This window comes from Peromyscus maniculatus, chromosome 2 (genome assembly GCF_049852395.1).
Source record: "Peromyscus maniculatus bairdii isolate BWxNUB_F1_BW_parent chromosome 2, HU_Pman_BW_mat_3.1, whole genome shotgun sequence".
Lineage (NCBI taxonomy): Eukaryota > Metazoa > Chordata > Mammalia > Rodentia > Cricetidae > Peromyscus > Peromyscus maniculatus.
In genome coordinates, this window is record NC_134853.1 from 61082103 (window position 1) to 61099635 (window position 17533).

General features: G+C 40.4%; 1 protein-coding gene and 1 non-coding gene across 6 annotated transcripts in view; one reads left to right on the forward strand and one right to left on the reverse strand.

Annotated features, from left to right (window-relative positions):
- The window catches only part of Lingo2 (leucine rich repeat and Ig domain containing 2), a 1165708-nt gene that overhangs the window by 38098 nt on the left and 1110077 nt on the right, over nucleotides 1-17533 (reverse strand). The gene's annotated exons all lie outside the window — the stretch shown is intronic.
- Nucleotides 4127-4233, forward strand: LOC143272094 (U6 spliceosomal RNA). Its single transcript, XR_013049544.1, has one exon. It is a non-coding gene; the product is annotated as a U6 spliceosomal RNA (small nuclear RNA).

Below are 17533 nucleotides of genomic sequence, written 5' to 3' on the forward strand. Positions count from 1 at the left end.
TCATATAACAATCCTGAGCTTTTTTTTTTTTTGCAAACATTAAATTGTTCAGTTTCACAGCTAGCAAACAGTTGAAATGAAATTTTGATGTTGAATGTTTGATTATAACTGCTAAGAAATGGGAAGCTGGCTTCATGGATGTGTCAACAATAATCACCTGAAGTGCTAGGTGGAAGTAGCTTTTAAGGCTGAGGATGGGGAGCACCAGGATCAGGAGTCTGTCAATCAGCACAGGGCTAGTGGCCTCTCATGTACAAGGATTTGCCACCCTTAATTTTATTTTTCAATGTCAGGATCTATCCCTGGTGCATGAGCTGGCTTTTTGGAGCCCATTGCCTATGGTGGGACCTTTGTTCAGCCTTGATGAAGAGGGGGAGAATCTTGATTCTATCTCAACTGAACATACGAGGCTTTGCTGACTCCCCATGGGAGGCCTTACTCTTTCAGAAGAGGGGATGGAAAAGTGGGCCAGGGAGGAAGCCCTGGGGGCAGGGGAGGAGGGTTTGAAAGGGGGATCTGTGGTTGGTATGTAAAATGAATTTAAAAATTTCTTAAATAAAAATATAAAATTAGAAAAAAATCACTTTTACTGCTACCAATCTCCATTTCCTAATTTAAGTTCCTGCAAGTTTAATGTATGTGGGAAGGGAATGCAGTAAAGTGGAATAAGTAGTATATTCCTGATAACTATTTCACCCAGTCATCTTGCAGTAGTCACTTCTTTTGTTGTTTGTTGTTTGTGGATGTTTTTTCCCCATATTACCCAGTCTGACTCCAAACTCCTGATCTCCAGTGTTACTCCAGCCTCCCCTTTCTGTACAGCTGGGACTCCAGGACATGCCATCTCACCCAGCTCTCTGGTCTCTAGTTGATTGGCTGATCTCTGAAACAACATTTGCCTGACAGGACAAGACTATTGCACACATGAACTCACAGTGGCTGTGACTGGATAAGACTGGCACATGAGTAAGCCAGTCAGAATCTCAGCATGGATGGAGAATGGCTTCATGTAGTGCCACCTCAGCCTGTTGGGAACTGGGCACTGCAGTGGGAAGGGGTATCAGTTTTTACATAGGTGTGGTCCCCACAGTCTCATGATCCTAGACTTGGTCCTGTATCTATGCACATATAGACAGCACCAAGGAGACTGAGTTTGTTAAAAACACAGAGCACATGAAGTTGGGAGGAAAAAGTGGTGGTGAAGGAGAGGACTGGAGAACAGAAAATGGGAATGGATTTGATCAAAACATATTATAGGAATGCGCAAAATTCTTAAGCAGTAAAAGATTAAAGACTGTATATACAATGTGTATTTTAAAATAATGTTATCAATGGATCATTTAAAATTATCTTGTGCATTTTATTTTATATTGTTTAACATTATAATCTCACTATTAATCTACCAGAGTTGAAAATGGAGATATAATAATATGATATTTACATAAAGCTCTAGCATTTTATCCTTCAGTTCACCTTTACAATGTCACCAAAATTTGGCAGGGCATCTCACACTCATCCTGTAATACGAAACTCAATGGGAAAAATGAATACTTTTCTTATGTAAGAAATGGAAAACTGCTATTGTATACTAAAAGACAAAGGCTTACAAAGGGAAATGCAATAATAAAATAGATTTATCAAACTATACCTTTAATGTAAATTAAAGTCACTGTCATCTTATGCTTTGAAAATGAAGCATCAGACTTTTGAAGAGTAGTCATCATTTCTTACTAGTGAGGGAGGCAGGATCCTAATCCTATTCTGTATGGACATGGGGAACAGGACCTGAAGTATACATAAACTGTTTCTGATTTCAGTTATCTAAAAATTTTAGCTTTAACTTCTGTTCAGAGCAAGAATATTGATGAATATTGAGATGCAAAGATACAAAGTGTATGTTCCTATTTATTTATTTTTATTTCACGATTTAATTTATTTTACATATTGGCCACGGATTCCCCTGTCCTTCCTCCTCCCGCCTCCCCTCCACCCTCCCCTCAGCCCACCCCCCATTCCCATCTCCTCCAGGGCAAGGACTCCTCTGGGGATTCAGCTCAGCATGGTAAATTCAGTCCAGGCAGGTCCAGTCTCCTCCTCCCTTCACCCAGGCTGAGCAAAGTGTCCCTGCATAAGCCCCAGGCTCCAAACAGCCAGCTCATGCACTAAGGACAGGTAGGTCCCAGTCCCACTGCCTGGGGGCCTCTCAAACATGTTCCTATTTAGACAAGGTGAACAAAACCTCATCTCATAATGAGTCCACTCTGACATACAGATGGAGAAAGATAGCTGCACAATCATAAGACCCTCAGACTCAAAGGAGGCTAAGTGCCTTCTATGCCAGACATTCACTTTATTTCCTGTCAATGAACTAGCAAGATCCCAGCTGGATCAAGAACAGAGAGGGAGAACAAGGAATAGGAGACCATGGTAAATGAAGACAGACCACATGAGAATAGGAAGAAGCAAAGTGCTAGAGAGGCCCACAGAAATCCACAAAGATACCCCCACAATAGACTGCTGGCAATGGTCGAGAGACAGCCCGAACTGACCTACTCTGGTGATGGGATGGCCAAACACCCTAATTGTCATGCTAGAAACCCCATCCTATGACTGAGGGATCTAGATGCAGAGATCCACGGCTAGGCCCCTGGTGGAGCTTCAGGAGTCCAATTAGCGAGAAAGAGGAGGGTTTGTATGAGCGAGAATTGTTGAGACCAAGGTTGGATAAAGCACAGGGACAAATAGCCAAATGAATGGAAACACATGAACTATGAACCAAAGGCTGAGGGCCCCCCAACTGGATCAGGCCCTCTGAATGGGTGAGACAGTTGATTGGCTTGAACTGTTTGGGAGGCATTCAGGCAGTGGGACTGGGTCCTGTGTTCAGTGCATGAGTTGGCTGTTTGAAACCTGGGGCTTATGCAGGGTCCCTTGGCTCGGCCTGGGAGGAAGGGACTGGACCTGCCTGGACTGAGTCTACCAGGTTGATCTCAGTCCTCGGGGGTGGCTTTGCCCTGGAGGAGGTGGGAATGGGGGGTGGGCTGGGGGGAAGGGGAGGGGGGGCTGGAGTGGGGAGAATAAGGGAATCTGTGGCTGATATGTAGAACTGAATTGTATTGTAAAAAAAAAAAAAAGATCTAATTAACAATGTATTTTCTAGGTAAATCTAAACTCCTCCAGAGGGGTACTGACTCTCCAAGACATATCAAGGCACTTAAAGCAAACTTTATGAAATAGTGTATGTCTATATATTTACATACACATTGCAATATGTATGTAACATATTACATACATATCTGTTTAAAATTTTATTATTTCAAATTCAAGTGGCAAAATGTATTGTCATTACTTTTAAAGGGAATATGATTGAAGTGTTGACCACAGCTAATAAGATAAGTATTTAGCCATCTTTATACAACAACAGATGTTTGCCTTGGCATTTCTCCAGCCCCTGGGTCATGAACTTAATATTTCTTTTTATCAGTTGGTGTACTACTCATTTCTGGTCCTCAGTGAAGGGCTTGAGTTTCAGCTGTGAGGGACTGTTTTCTCTGGAATCCCTTAATCCTTGCACAGGTTCTGTATTAGATTCAGTAAGTGTTAGAGAGAGGAAGCAATCGGAGAAGTGCCTAAGTGGTACTTTTTTCTCAATAAAGACTCTGTGTTCATGTTTAGCTTCTATTGTGACATAATGAATTATGAACTAAAGGTAATTGGAAAATGTGTGCCCTCTGTGATGAGCAGAAGTTTAATGTATAAAGTAAACCACAGGTCAGTTAGAAGACTTGATCAATAATGATATTGCTTTTTAATGAAAGGAAATAACAGTGAAAGATTTTCTCTGGGTTTATTGATGAGTGTGTATTAGTGGACAACAAGTGGGGCTATTCATTGATCACAGTCATATTAAAATTTTATTAACAAATCAGACACCCATGTGATTTTTTCCAGAACTTCCACTATTTTTAAAATTCCCTGCCTTCTATTTCTCACCCCACTTGCCTTTCATAATCAACACGTAAATACCCATTATGTATAAAGCATATATTTCTCATATATTACCTCATCCACTCCTCTCAGCAACACTGTAGGATGTTACCTTCATTTACATATTAAGACACCACTAGTGCTCGCTTCGGCAGCACATATACTAAAATTGGAACGATACAGAGAAGATTAGCATGGCCCCTGAGCAAGGATGACACGCAAATTCGTGAAGCGTTCCATATTTTTCAAAAAGATAGACAAGCCCTTATCCAAACTAACCAAAAGACAGAGAGAGAGAATCCAAATCAACAATATCAGAAATGAAAAGGGGGACATAACAACAGACATTGAGGAAATCCAGAGAATTATAAGGTCATATTTCAAAAACCTCTACTCCACAAAACTGGAAAACCTAAAAGAAATGGACATTTTTCTGGATAGATACCACATACCTAAGTTAAATCAAGACCAGATAAACTATTTAAATAGTCCAATAACCCCTAAGGAAATAGAAACAGTCATTAAAGGTCTCCCAACCAAAAAAAGCCCAGGGCCAGATGGTTTCAGCACAGAATTCTACCAGATCTTCAAAGAAGAGTTAATACCAATACTCTCTAAATTGTTCCACATAATAGAAACAGAAGGAACATTACCAAACTCCTTCTATGAGGCTACAATTACCCTGATTCCTAAACCAAACAAGGATGCAACAAAGAAAGAGAACTACAGACCGATCTCCCTCATGAACATTGATGCAAAAATACTCAATAAAATACTGGCAAACAGACTCCAAGAACACATCAGAACAATTATCCACCATGATCAAGTAGGCTTCATCCCAGGGATGCAAGGGTGGTTCAACATACGAAAGTCCATCAATGTAATACACCATATAAACAAACTCAAAGAAAAAAACCACATGATCATCTCACTAGATGCAGAAAAGGCATTTGACAAAATCCAACACCCCTTCATGATAAAAGTCTTGGAGCGATCAGGAATACAGGGAACATACCTAAACATAATAAAGGCAATATATAGCAAACCAACAGCCAACATCAAATTAAATGGAGAGAAACTCAAAGCAATTCCACTAAAATCAGGAACGAGACAAGGCTGTCCACTCTCCCCATACTTATTCAATATAGTACTTGAAGTTCTAGCCAGAGCAATAAGACAACATAAGGAGATTAAGGGGATTCAAATTGGAAAGGAAGAAGTCAAGCTTTCCCTATTTGCAGACATGATAGTATACTTGAGTGACCCCAAAGATTCCACCCAGGAATTGATAAAGCTTATAAACACCTTCAGCAACATAGCAGGATACAAGATCAACTCAAAAAAATCAGTAGCCCTCCTATATACAATGGACAAAGAAGCTGAGAAGGCAATTAGAGATACATCACCCTTTACAATAGCCAAAAATGACATAAAATACCTTGGGGTAACACTAACCAAGCAAGTGAAGGACCTATATGACAAGAACTTTAAGTCCCTGAAAAAAGAAATTGAAGAAGATCTCAGAAAATGGAAAGATCTCCCATGCTCATGGATAGGCAGGGTTAACATAGTAAAAATGGCAATCTTACCAAAAGCAATTTACAGATTCAATGCAATCCCCATCAAAATACCAACACAATTCTTCACAGACCTGGAAAGAACAATACTCAACTTCATATGGAAAAACAAAAAACCCAGGATAGCTAAAAGAAACCTGTACAATAAAACAACTTCTGGAGGCATCACAATCCCCGACTTTAAGCTCTACTATAGAGCTACAGTAATAAAAACAGCCTGGTATTGGCATAAAAACCGACATGTGGACCAATGGAATCGAATTGAAGACCCTGACATTAACCCACACACCTGTGGACATATAATTTTTGACAAAGAAGCCAAAAGTGTACAATGGAAAAAAGAAAGCATCTTCAACAAATGGTGCTGGCATAACTGGATATCAGCGTGTAGAAGGCTGCAAATAGATCCATATCTGTCACCGTGCACAAAACTTAAGTCCAAGTGGATCAAAGACCTCAACATAAATCCAGCTACTCTGAACCTGCTAGAAGAGAAAGTAGGAAATAGTCTTGAACGCCTTGGCATAGGAGATCACTTCCTAAATATAACACCAGTAGCGCAGACACTGAGACAAACAATCAATCAGTGGGACCTCTTGAAACTGAGAAGCTTTTGTAGAGCAAAGGATACGGTCAACAAGGCAAAGCGACAGCCTACAGAATGGGAAAAGATCTTCACCAACCCCACATCTGACAGAGGACTGATATCCAGAATATATAAGGAACTCAAGAAATTAGACATCAAAAGGACCAACAGTCCAATTGAGAAATGGTCTTTAGAACTAAACAGAGAATTCTCAACAGAGGAATCCCAAATGGCTGAAAGACATTTAAGGAATTGCTCAACTTCTCTAATCATCAGGGAAATGCAAATCAAGACAACTCTGAGATACCACCTTACGCCTGTCAGAGTGGCTAAGATCAAAAACACTGAAGACACTTTATGCTGGAGAGGATGTGGAACTAGGGGAACTCTCCTCCACTGCTGGTGGGAATGCAAGCTTGTACAACCACTTTGGAAATCAATATGGCGCTTTCTTAGAAAATTGGGAATCAATCTCCCCCAAGATCCAGCTATACCACTCCTGGGCATATACCCAAGAAATACTCAATCATACCACAAGAGCACTTGCTCAGCTATGTTCATATCAGCATTGTTTGTAATAGCCAAAACCTGGAAACAACTTAGATGCCCTTCAACTGAAGAATGGATAAATAAATTGTGGCACATATACACAATGGAATACTACTTAGCAGAGAAAAACAATGACATCATACGGTTTGCAGGCAAATGGATGGATCTAGAAAAAATCATCCTGAGTGAGGTAACCCAGACTCAGAAAGACAAATATGGTATGTACTCACTCATAGGAAGATGCTAGATGTGGAACAAGGATGACTGGACTGCTACTCACATCACCAGTGAGGCTACCTGGAAAACGGGACCCCAAAAAAAGACACGGAGAAATGGACGAGATCTACATGAACAGCCTGGTAATGAGTGGGAACAATGAAGGGTGACAGTCGAGGGAAAGAGAGTGGGAGATCCTAGCTGGATCAAGAAAAGAGAGGGAGAACAAGGAATAGGAGACCACGGTAAATGAAGACCACATGAGAAGGTGAGAAGGGGAGGAAGCAGAGAGCTAGGGAGGCCCACGGAGATCCACAAAGATACCCCCGCAAAAGACTGCTGGCAATGGTCTCGAGACGGCAGGAACTGACCTACTCTGGTGATGGGATGGCCAGACACCCAGATAGTGGTGCCATAAACCCCATCCAAGGACTGAGGAATCTGAAGGCAGACATCCACGGCTGGGCCCCTGGTGGAGCACTGGGAGTCTAATTAGTGAGAAAGAAGAGGGTTTATATGAGCGAGAATTGTTGAAGCCAAGGTTGGATAAAGTACCGGGACAAATAACCAAATGAATGGAAGCACAGGATCTATGAACCAAAGGCTGAGGGGCCCCCAACTGGATCAGGCCCCCTGAACGGGTGAGACAGTCATTTGGCTTGATCTGTTTGGGAGGCAGCTGTGCATTGGTGCCAGGTCCTGGGCTCGTTGCATGAGTTGGCTGTTTGAATCCTGGGACTTATGCAGGGACACTTGGCTCGGTCTGGGAGGGGGGAATGGACCTGCCTGGTCTGAGTCTACCAGGTCAACCCCGGTCCTCGGGGGAGACCTTGATCTGGAGGAGGTGGGAATGGGGGGTGGGCTGGGGGGAGGGGTGGGCGAGAGGGGGAGAACAGGGGAATCTGTGGCTATTATGTTGAACTGAATGGTGTTGTAAAATAATAATAATAATAAAAAGACACCACTAAAACAAAGAGAAACCAAGACAACTTGCTATTATGATATAGTTAATGTCAAGCAAATTTAGACTCTCAGAGACTAGTTTTCTCTAAGCCCAAAGTTCATATTATTTCTATAAGCCCACACTATTTTCCACTATTTTCCAAAGGGAATATGGGGGTTGTTTTGTTGCATGACCTTGCTTGAATGGAGATGGGAAATGGTAAATGAGTAGGATGACAAGGCAAGGTCCCTGTAAGCAATGCGAAGGAACAGTTTGAACCCATCCAAAAGGGCCCTGGGGCTGCTGCTCTGCCTTGTTCTAAGAAGAAGGCCTCTGTCCATCAAGATTAGTGGAAGGCCAGAAAGTCAAATGTGGCACCTTCAAGTCAAGTGGCGGGATTTAGCACATGTGACCTAAAAGCCTTCTGAGACCCAGTTAAGTTCCCTGTTTTCCAGTAGCTTCTACGCAAAGACAACAGCAATTTGAAGTTTTCTGCTCTCTGTTCAGAGAGTGTCCCCACTTGGTTCAAAGGCTGATTTTAGACATTCAAGCAACATGCACCGTGCTAGAGAGATTGAGGTTTAATCAATAAAATTGACTGGGAAAGAGCTCAAAAAGCATGTCTCCTCATTCCACGCTTCATGCACTGGGCAGGCACTGAGTCTCATCTTGTGTTTGATCTTGAGGATCTCTGAAAATTGTAACTCTTCCTTCCTTCATGAAATTTTAAATACCAGCTTGCACAATGTTTGGTGGGCTAGAAGGTTCCTGCGGCAACTCTAAAGTGTGCGGATTTTATATGAGAAGCATTTTAGTGACCGTTACACTAGAGATCAGAGTTTTGTATGTTCCGGCTCTCTGTATTGGACCCTGTTCATTAATGCGTTGGTGCATATCCTCTTTCTCCTCATGAATACACTGCACACTATAGTATCAGTCAGTGGAAATCACCTCTTCCATAGACAGGAAATAAAATGCACTTCAGAGGCTAATGTGTGAGAGATTTCCAGGAACGTGAGAAACAGTTCAAGGTTCTGAAAATGCACAGGAACACATGAACACACAAAACCAACCACTGTGCTTCCTACATGTTAGGATTTGTTCTAAGAACTTCAATTGCATGAAAGCATTTCTTCCTCCCATTTTGCAAACGAGATGGTAGGATCCATAAATATTAAGTAACTTGCTTCATTTAGCTTACATAACTAAGAAGCAGTAAAGTGGTGGTGTTAATGCTGAAGAATATGAATGAATCAACCTAAAATTTATATGGAAGCAAAAAGATCGCAAGGTAACAAAAACTGTCCTGAACAACAAAAGTGGTGTAGGTATCAACATACCTGATTTCTGCTACAGAGATATGCTAACAAACACTACAGTGACTGGAACAAACCAGATAACAGATCAAAGGAATAGAGGACCAGGCATTCTATAAACCCATGCAGCTCTAGCAACGTGGCTTTTGGCATAGATGCCAAAACTACATATCAGAGAAAAGATAGCCTCTTCAACAAATGCTGCTGGATATCCACATGTAGCAGAACAATACTAACCTCTCTTATGCTGTACAAAAATCAACTTCAAATGATTCAATGACCTTGGTGTGAGACACAAAACTCTGAAATTGAGTGGAAAAATAACTCAAACATTTCATGATATAGGCATAGGCAAGGACTTGCTCAATAGGGAATCAGTAGTTGAGGAAATATGGCAATAATCAACAAATGAGCCCTCATGAAATTAAAAATCTTCTGTACAACAAGGAAATACTTAACAAAGTTGAGAGATTGATTAAAAAGAGTCAACAGAATGCAGAAAAACTGTGAGGTAAACATCTGGCAGAGGATTAATATCTAGAACAAGCAAGGGAATTAAAAAAAAAAACTTAAGAAATCAAATAGAACATTCAGTAAAAGGGCTAATGAAATGTGAATGACCCAAAATTAATGTCTACCTTCATTAGTCACCAGAGAAATACAAATCAATGCTACCATAGATATTTTATCTAACCCCAATTGGGATGGAAGTCTTTAATGAAACAAAAAATGCTGATAGGGATATGAAGAAAAAGGAACCACTTTATACTGCTCACATGAATGAAACTATTCCAGTCACTCTAGCAATCAATATGGACATTTCTCACAAAACCAAACTGGCTCTATAGTATGACTCAGCTATATGACTCCTGGGAATTTACCTGAAGGAGTTTGAGCGATGGCTCAAATGTGATACATTACAGGTACATTTGAACATCAAAGTTTATCACAGCACCATTGACAATAGTTCAATTAATGAACTAAACTAAATACACAACACAGAAGAATGTATAAAAAATGTGGTACATATATATGCTATAATATATTATATATAATATGTACATAATATATGTCACAATATAAATCCACGCAGAAGGATGAAATTATTTCATTTGTAGGAAGATGGATGCAACTGGAGATAATTATGTTAAATTAATTAAGCTAGCTAACTTCAGAAAAATCATATGCTTTCTTTCATGTGTGGATTCTAGAATATATATATATATTTCATATATATACATGAAATCATGTATTCAATGAATTTAGAAACAAAATGGTCTGGGGGAAAGGGGAAGGAAGGAGTGAGAAAGGAAAGTGCTAGGAGTATTGATAAGAATATTCTCAAAATACAGTATACCACAAACAACATAAAAGTGTATGAAAATAGTCTCATTAAATTGGTCTTATTTTGTACAATGTACATAATGAATAAATGCAATTAAAATCAAAAATAAAATTTAATGTCAGTGGGGGTAGATAATAAGACTGGTGTTACGAACTATAAGTACACAGAACGGAGGATGTATTAATTATCTGAAGTAGGTGGGACCTAATAGAGAAATGGCACCACGAGGAAGTGAGGTAGCAAGTAGGACAGGCCCAGAGCACAGGCTGTGGATTCAGATAGCTGAGACACAAGTCATCATCTGTGAAAAGTCAGGACTGCCTCCTTTCCTCCTCTCTGCTAATCACCTATCAAGAAGGTGCAAGAGACAGGCAATCGTATACAGACCGATGTCTTCTAGGTGCTCTCCAGCTTGCCCACTAGCAGTGCGATGTAACATCAGCTCTTGCATCTTACTAGGAGGTGCTTTGATTTTTATCCCAGCAGAAACGGTTAAGTGAAGAAATAGGAAGGTGAAATTGTTTTTTCTTTTCATCCATATATCTAAGTGACTAGACCTCACTACTCATTTTATAACTTACACCTAAGTTGGTTTTATTTACTTAGGGTGAGCCAAAATATGCCAAGATAATTGCTGTTAGTATTTTTTAATTTCCCAGTTTTCTCTACTCTTCCACCAGAGTTTTGTTTTTTGTTTTTTTGTTGTTGTTGTTGTTGTTTTGTTTTGGTAGGAGTTACATCAGCATCTTGTCCTCCTAAGATGGGTGTAATCTTGGACAGGGTTATGTGAAGGAAATTTCAAAAGGGGGTGAGGAATGTGGTAGAGGCTACAAGAAAAAAAAAAACAAAAGCAGTAACTTTGAAGAAAGGAAGCTATACTATGGAAAACATGGGTTGGGAAGAACCCGAATGTCTTGGGAATTTTCTATCTCTTTCATAATACTGACTAATGCTAGTTTTATGCTAGTTTTAGCTGCTTTGAATTTATTCTCGGTTGCTTGGCCTATAGTAATGCAAATGCACACTGTTCTGAAGTTGACCTATGGGAGTCACAGGTTAATGATGAGCCTTGCAACTACTAACTTAATTGTATTGTGTAGTTGTGGAACACTGCCTGTGGTCTCTTGAGCACCTCTCTTACGTGGAACCAAGCAAGTTTAAACAGGTAAGTTTTGAGCTGCAGTGCAACTGTATGAAACCTGCCAGAGATTCCACTGCTGAACATCATCTTGTTAAGTATTGACTTCAAGCCTTCCTTCAGACTCAAAGTTAGAAGCAAAACGTACCTGGCATTTAATTATTATGCCACCTGGCAGTTGGAACTAGCCATCAGCAAACATGAACTTTGTGCCTGGAAGGAATGAATGTTCTTCTTTTCCTGAAGTAAGGAGGTGGAATTCTACTGCAGGATACAGAAAAATGTGAATTTCTTTCTGTGCTTAGAAGTCATAGCTTGCTATTGCCCATTAGCGCTTACATTTTAGAAGCAGAATAGAGTAAGGGGTTGGCACTAATTGAGATTTACTATGTACCAACCAGTATATCTTCTGTAGTTATTTAAATTCTCATTACCATTTTACAAAGGAAGAAGTAGTTAAATTACTGGCCCAAGGTCACTAAGTTGTAACTGTTAAAGTAAGTTTGGTGGAGGACAAAGGAATGGTGATGTTTAGTTATCACAGAAATGCTAAAACAGTAGCAGGGGAAGAACTGCTTTAAACACTTCTGGTTGCAAAGAATAATTGTGTTATTTTAGTTTAACGGTTGAAGACAATAAAAATACATGGAGGTCCTAGGCTGTTCAGGGAGCCAATCAAATGTGAGTGTGACTCTGAAGATGGCAGCTTCAAAAATCAAAGAAAGGAGGCTAGAGAAATGTCTCAGTGTTTAAGAATACTTGCTGGGCCATGATGAGGACCAGAATTTGAATCTAACACTCACCTAACAAGCCAAGACTCCTGTAACTGCCCATAACTCGAGCTCTGAAAGAGCTGATGCCCTCTTCTGACCTTGGTAAATAAACACATACACATGCACACACATGCATACACATGCAGAGGGGAGGAAGAGACAGAGAGACACAAAGACACACAGAGAGGGGAGAGATAGGGAGAAACCTTTAGAAAAGCAATAGAAAATAATTCAGACTGTTATTCTAAACTCTTGCTTGCTCAAAGTCCAGATTTTCCAGTAGTCACAGGACTAAATAAGGAAATTTGGTTAAGTTGAGTGAGCAACAATACCAAGGCCAAGTTTTCTCTGTATTGAGGTGAGTTATTGAGATTGTCTACAGCTTTTCGGAAGAGCTTTGAGAACATAGTTCTCCTCTCTGGCCTGATTCACTATTGGCTTTGATCCTTTCACCTCAGAGCAAACATTTTGCTCGGTGACCTGCTAAGATCACCCCATAAGCCCTCTAGATCAGTTCAGGTGCTAAATGAAAACAAAGTTCGGGGTCTCACTTGCACTGTTCACTGGCAACTATAATTAGCACCATTCTCTCAGGCCCGCCAGAGGCCAGGTGTTAGCCTGCTTAGTTTAGGATGCTCAAGTTGGTTGCTCATGGAAAGCATCTACTAGCACAGCTCTCTGAGGCCTGCTGGAGGCCAGGTGTCCATGTGGCCTTATTTTTAGAATGATGGAGTTGGCTGGGGAAGCACACACGGCATCAAGGGCAACCAAACAACTGAAGTATCGATTATGCAAACACAGGGACCAAATAATGTCACCTTCAGCAACACTGCCACTAGCTCCATATGAGACTAGGGACAGTCAAGCATTGTAGGGGACAAGTGATGAATGCATAGTATTTCGTCTATGCCGAAGGAAGTTGGGGTATGCATTTGTCTTATTTCCTAAAGACTGAGCAGTCATATTAAAATATACATTTTAACACTGGCACACTATCCAGCTGAACTTTCCTCTGTTCAGAAATTTTATCTTCCTTACTTTCTTTCACCTGCTCCTCCATTTCCATGAGGTTCCAGTGGTCACCAAAATCACACACTCATTTTCACTTCTGTCTCTACTAAACCCACACACTGACTCGGGAAAGTCTCGCCCTGGGTATTCAGATTGATTTCTTTTACTTTCCTGCTTCTGTCAAGCTACTGGAAAAATGTGTTAATGATAACACAGTAGGCTGTGGCCCCAGTTACCCACCAGCAGCTTGATGAAAGAGGTCTGAAAATACTCTCTAGTCCTTTCACTCACCTACGACTAAGGGCGTTTCCACTCTGTTGAGCCTCTGAAATCCTTATATTTTCTAGTGTTTGAGTCCTTATCCTAGGAGGAGCAAACAGATTGATTAAAAACATTTGTATTTCACAAAGACAGTGGCTATATACATTATGATATGTGGGCTCATGATACCCTTTGTTCATTCACAAACATACATATTTGCATTATATATATATATGTTATACACATAGTTTATGGAAGTTGAAAAATTTACACATTGGTGGCAGATTTCTGGCTTTGCGCTTTTCCTATATCTTTTCTGTTATAATAAAGTGAAATTTGATGAAAGAACATTGACTAAATAAATGGAGCCTTGTGTGGAGACTTACTTTCTAAAGTGGATCTTGGCAAAATAAGAAGAGGCACGAACACAAAGGGTTGGGATTTCTGCAAGCAGACACTTGAAGTCCACTTGCAGATGAATCTCAACATCAGTGCAATGGTCCCACGGGAGAACAATAGTAACTGCAATGTGCTGTCACTCAGCAGGAAGCCAACTGATAACCAATCATTTTCTGGAAAAACAGCACAAACGATGATGATCAAAGTGAAAGGCTTACTGGTTGATACACAGCCTTCTGGAGTTGGTATAGTTAGAGTCAGCTGGGTTACTGTCGGACTCCGGGCCCTTCCCATGCCATGTGTTCACTGAATATTTTCACTTTTTCCCAGTGCCATCTCACAGCTACCTTAGGTTAAGAAATTAGTTCTCATTTTTTTCTAGGAAGGGGGCTTTTGAGGTCCAATTACCGACAATTATGGTATTATCATTGCTTTTTTTTTTGTAAACAACAATGAACTTAACACTAACCCTGTTACCTTTTCAAATCCAGTTTATCATTAAAAGTCCATATAGAGTTTCTCCAGCACAATCGTGCCAACAATGAATACTTAGCAGTTGTTCCTCTCTGTCCCCATTTTCCTAATGAGTAACTCTCTAACTGTAGGCTAATAACTTATTCCTTGTTAGAGCTAAATATTTATATGTGCTGGATGTTACTACTTTATTCAATGATCAATTCCATGGTAAAGTGATCTTGTTTTGTCTCTTATCCCTCAATACCTTATGCATTGGCCAAAACCACAGAGAGAACTGAAAACATGTTTTCCACTAAGATTTATATTTACACACACACACACACACACACACACACACACACACACACACACACACACGAAGAGAGAGATGAAGACAGACGCAGAGAAAGCAAGCCCTAGCTGCTGTGTCCAGCTTTAGCCGACAGAAGTTTCAAAGAATCTCCTGTATATCAAATTGAAATTTAATCTTTCAAAGGGGATTCACATTCACAGATGTCCACATTCAGTGAGAGTTCTGGAAAAACCATAAGTTACTTCTGATGTATAATGGTTCTTGGAAGTTTTATACTAAATTTAACCAGAGACCAGGACAGCATTCTGCCTTATCTATAACTTGGTAAAGTACACAGGTTACCAGAGGCTAATTGTCTACCATTTGCACCCCTTGACAGACGTACAGATTTTAGTTATGTATATACTAGAAAACTGAGGGTCAAGCTGTTCTTTGTAAAATTCAGCAACTGAGGGTCAAGCTGTTCTTTGTAAAATTCAGCAAAACTCCAGTTGAAATGTGATATCATTCATTTTGAGATTAAAAATCTTGGATAAAAATCCAGGTCATTAAGCATTTTGAGATGGTGTGTGTGTGTGTGTGTGTGTGTGTGTGTGTGTGTGTGTGTGTGTGTGTTTATGCCATAGAGAGAAAGAGAGAGAGAGGGAGAGAGAGAGAGAGAGAGAGAGAGAGAGAGAGAGAGAGAGAGAGAGAGAAGATAGACAGAAAGAGAGAGACAGAGTCCGAGAAGTTAGAAAATCTGGGTCTGGATGAGAGAAAGAGATAGGGGAAGGTTAGGAAATCTGAATCTAGATGGTAGATAGATAGATAGATAGAGATTAGAAAATTTGAGTCTAGATGTGCAACCTTAGAACCATGCTGGGCCTCAGAATTCTCTGATACTAAGTAGTTTGACTAAGTTCTAAGTACTTTTTCTTCTCAGGCTATAATTTTAAATTTAATGACTACTGCAAGAAAGTTTTATTCTGTATATGTTATACACTAGGCCATCTGCTTTAATGATTTTTACAATGTATCAACTGAAATTAAGCCAATTACGCCATCTTGGGTTTAGTCACGATGGAGAGAGATGTCTTTGTGAAAAACTATCTTTTTGCTTTGATGGAATATTACCTATAAGTCAGTGGTTTGTTCTTTCTTCTGGGTCTAATGGCTTTCAAAAAGCCTGATGCTATCTTAATGCACTCATTTTGTAGCACCAGCTAGCCAGCTGCTCTCAAAGTGCATCCTGTGGAACCGCTGACATCTGTCTCAAAGTGTATCTTCCAAGGTATATGTCCTAAGAGGAAATGGGCCCTGTTTTTCGGAGACAAACATTACAAGGATACCACTATTTTGAAAATTGGGGTGTACTAGTTTTTGCAATAAGCTTGCTTGATATCGCTGTGGCAGCCTGTCTCCAAGGTGATGCTCATCAATTTCTTTAAGCTTGCCCATACACACAGGGCATCCTGCACTTGAAAAGCAGCTAATGCTTGCTTTCTCCTTTGACCACAGGTTGGCCTGTGGCTACTTTGTCCCATAGAGTACTGAAGAAGTGGTGTCCCAACTTCTGGCTGTACTGTCTGAGACCTTCCAGCTTCGCTTGAGTCTGTGGGTGTGCTCACTTTGGGGGAGTGAAACAGCTGTGTGTCACTTAGGCCAACTGCTCTGAGGCTGTGTGTTACATGGGAAGCCCAAGATAGCCATGTTGAAAGGCTTCATAGAGACACAGTTTGCTGTGGATGTCTTCCTGTATGCTGTGCATATGTGTTGCTCTGATTGGTTGATAGATAAAATGCTGATCGGCCAGTAGCCAGGCAGGAAGTATAGGCAGGATAAAGAGTCAAGGAGAATTCTGGGAAGAGGAAGGCTGAGTCGGGGGAGATACCAGCCTGCCATCCAAGGAGAAGCATGTAATGGCACACAGGTAAAGCCAGGGAACATGTGGCAACATATAGATTAATGAAAATGAGCTGAGTTTAAGTATAAGAGCTAATCAGTGGTAGGCCTGAGCTAATGGCTGAGAAGTTTTAATTAATAAAAGCCTCTGTGTGTTTACTTGGGTTTGAGTGGCTATGGACTAGGTGGGACACAAGAAAATTTCAGCTACAAGAGCTAACTGGTCCTCAGCTGACCTAGCCACCCGTTCCCAGACACCACCAATGAATCCTTAATGTTCTAGTCTGAGCCACACTCTGCCTGGAAGTCTATGAGCATTCTGGATGAGAAGAGCTATCTATGCTCAGCCTATAATTGACTGCATGAGAGATAAGAATAAAACTGTTACTTTGGTTCTCTTAATTTGGGGGTGATTTTTTTATGCCACATTGTATAATTTTAAAAATACACCAAGCTCAGAATATCTTGGAAGATAGAACTTTTCCTTAGACAGCTGACATACTCAGGGTGATATTTGAAGATACAGATTAACTCCCTCCCCACAGTTCACTCTATGTTACGTGCTAGCTGAAAGTTTGGTAGGGCAGACAATTCCAATATTCCTCTACATGGCAAAAAGTCCATCAGGTCCAAATTCAAATGTATTAGAAGAAAAAATTCACTTTTGGTCCTGGACCTAAAAGTGCAGATTGTCCTTAACTGAGACTTTTTTTTTTTAAAATATAACATTGTCCCAAAGAAGCTAAAATAGAGAAGCCCAGGGCTTAGTAATGCCCTGATCA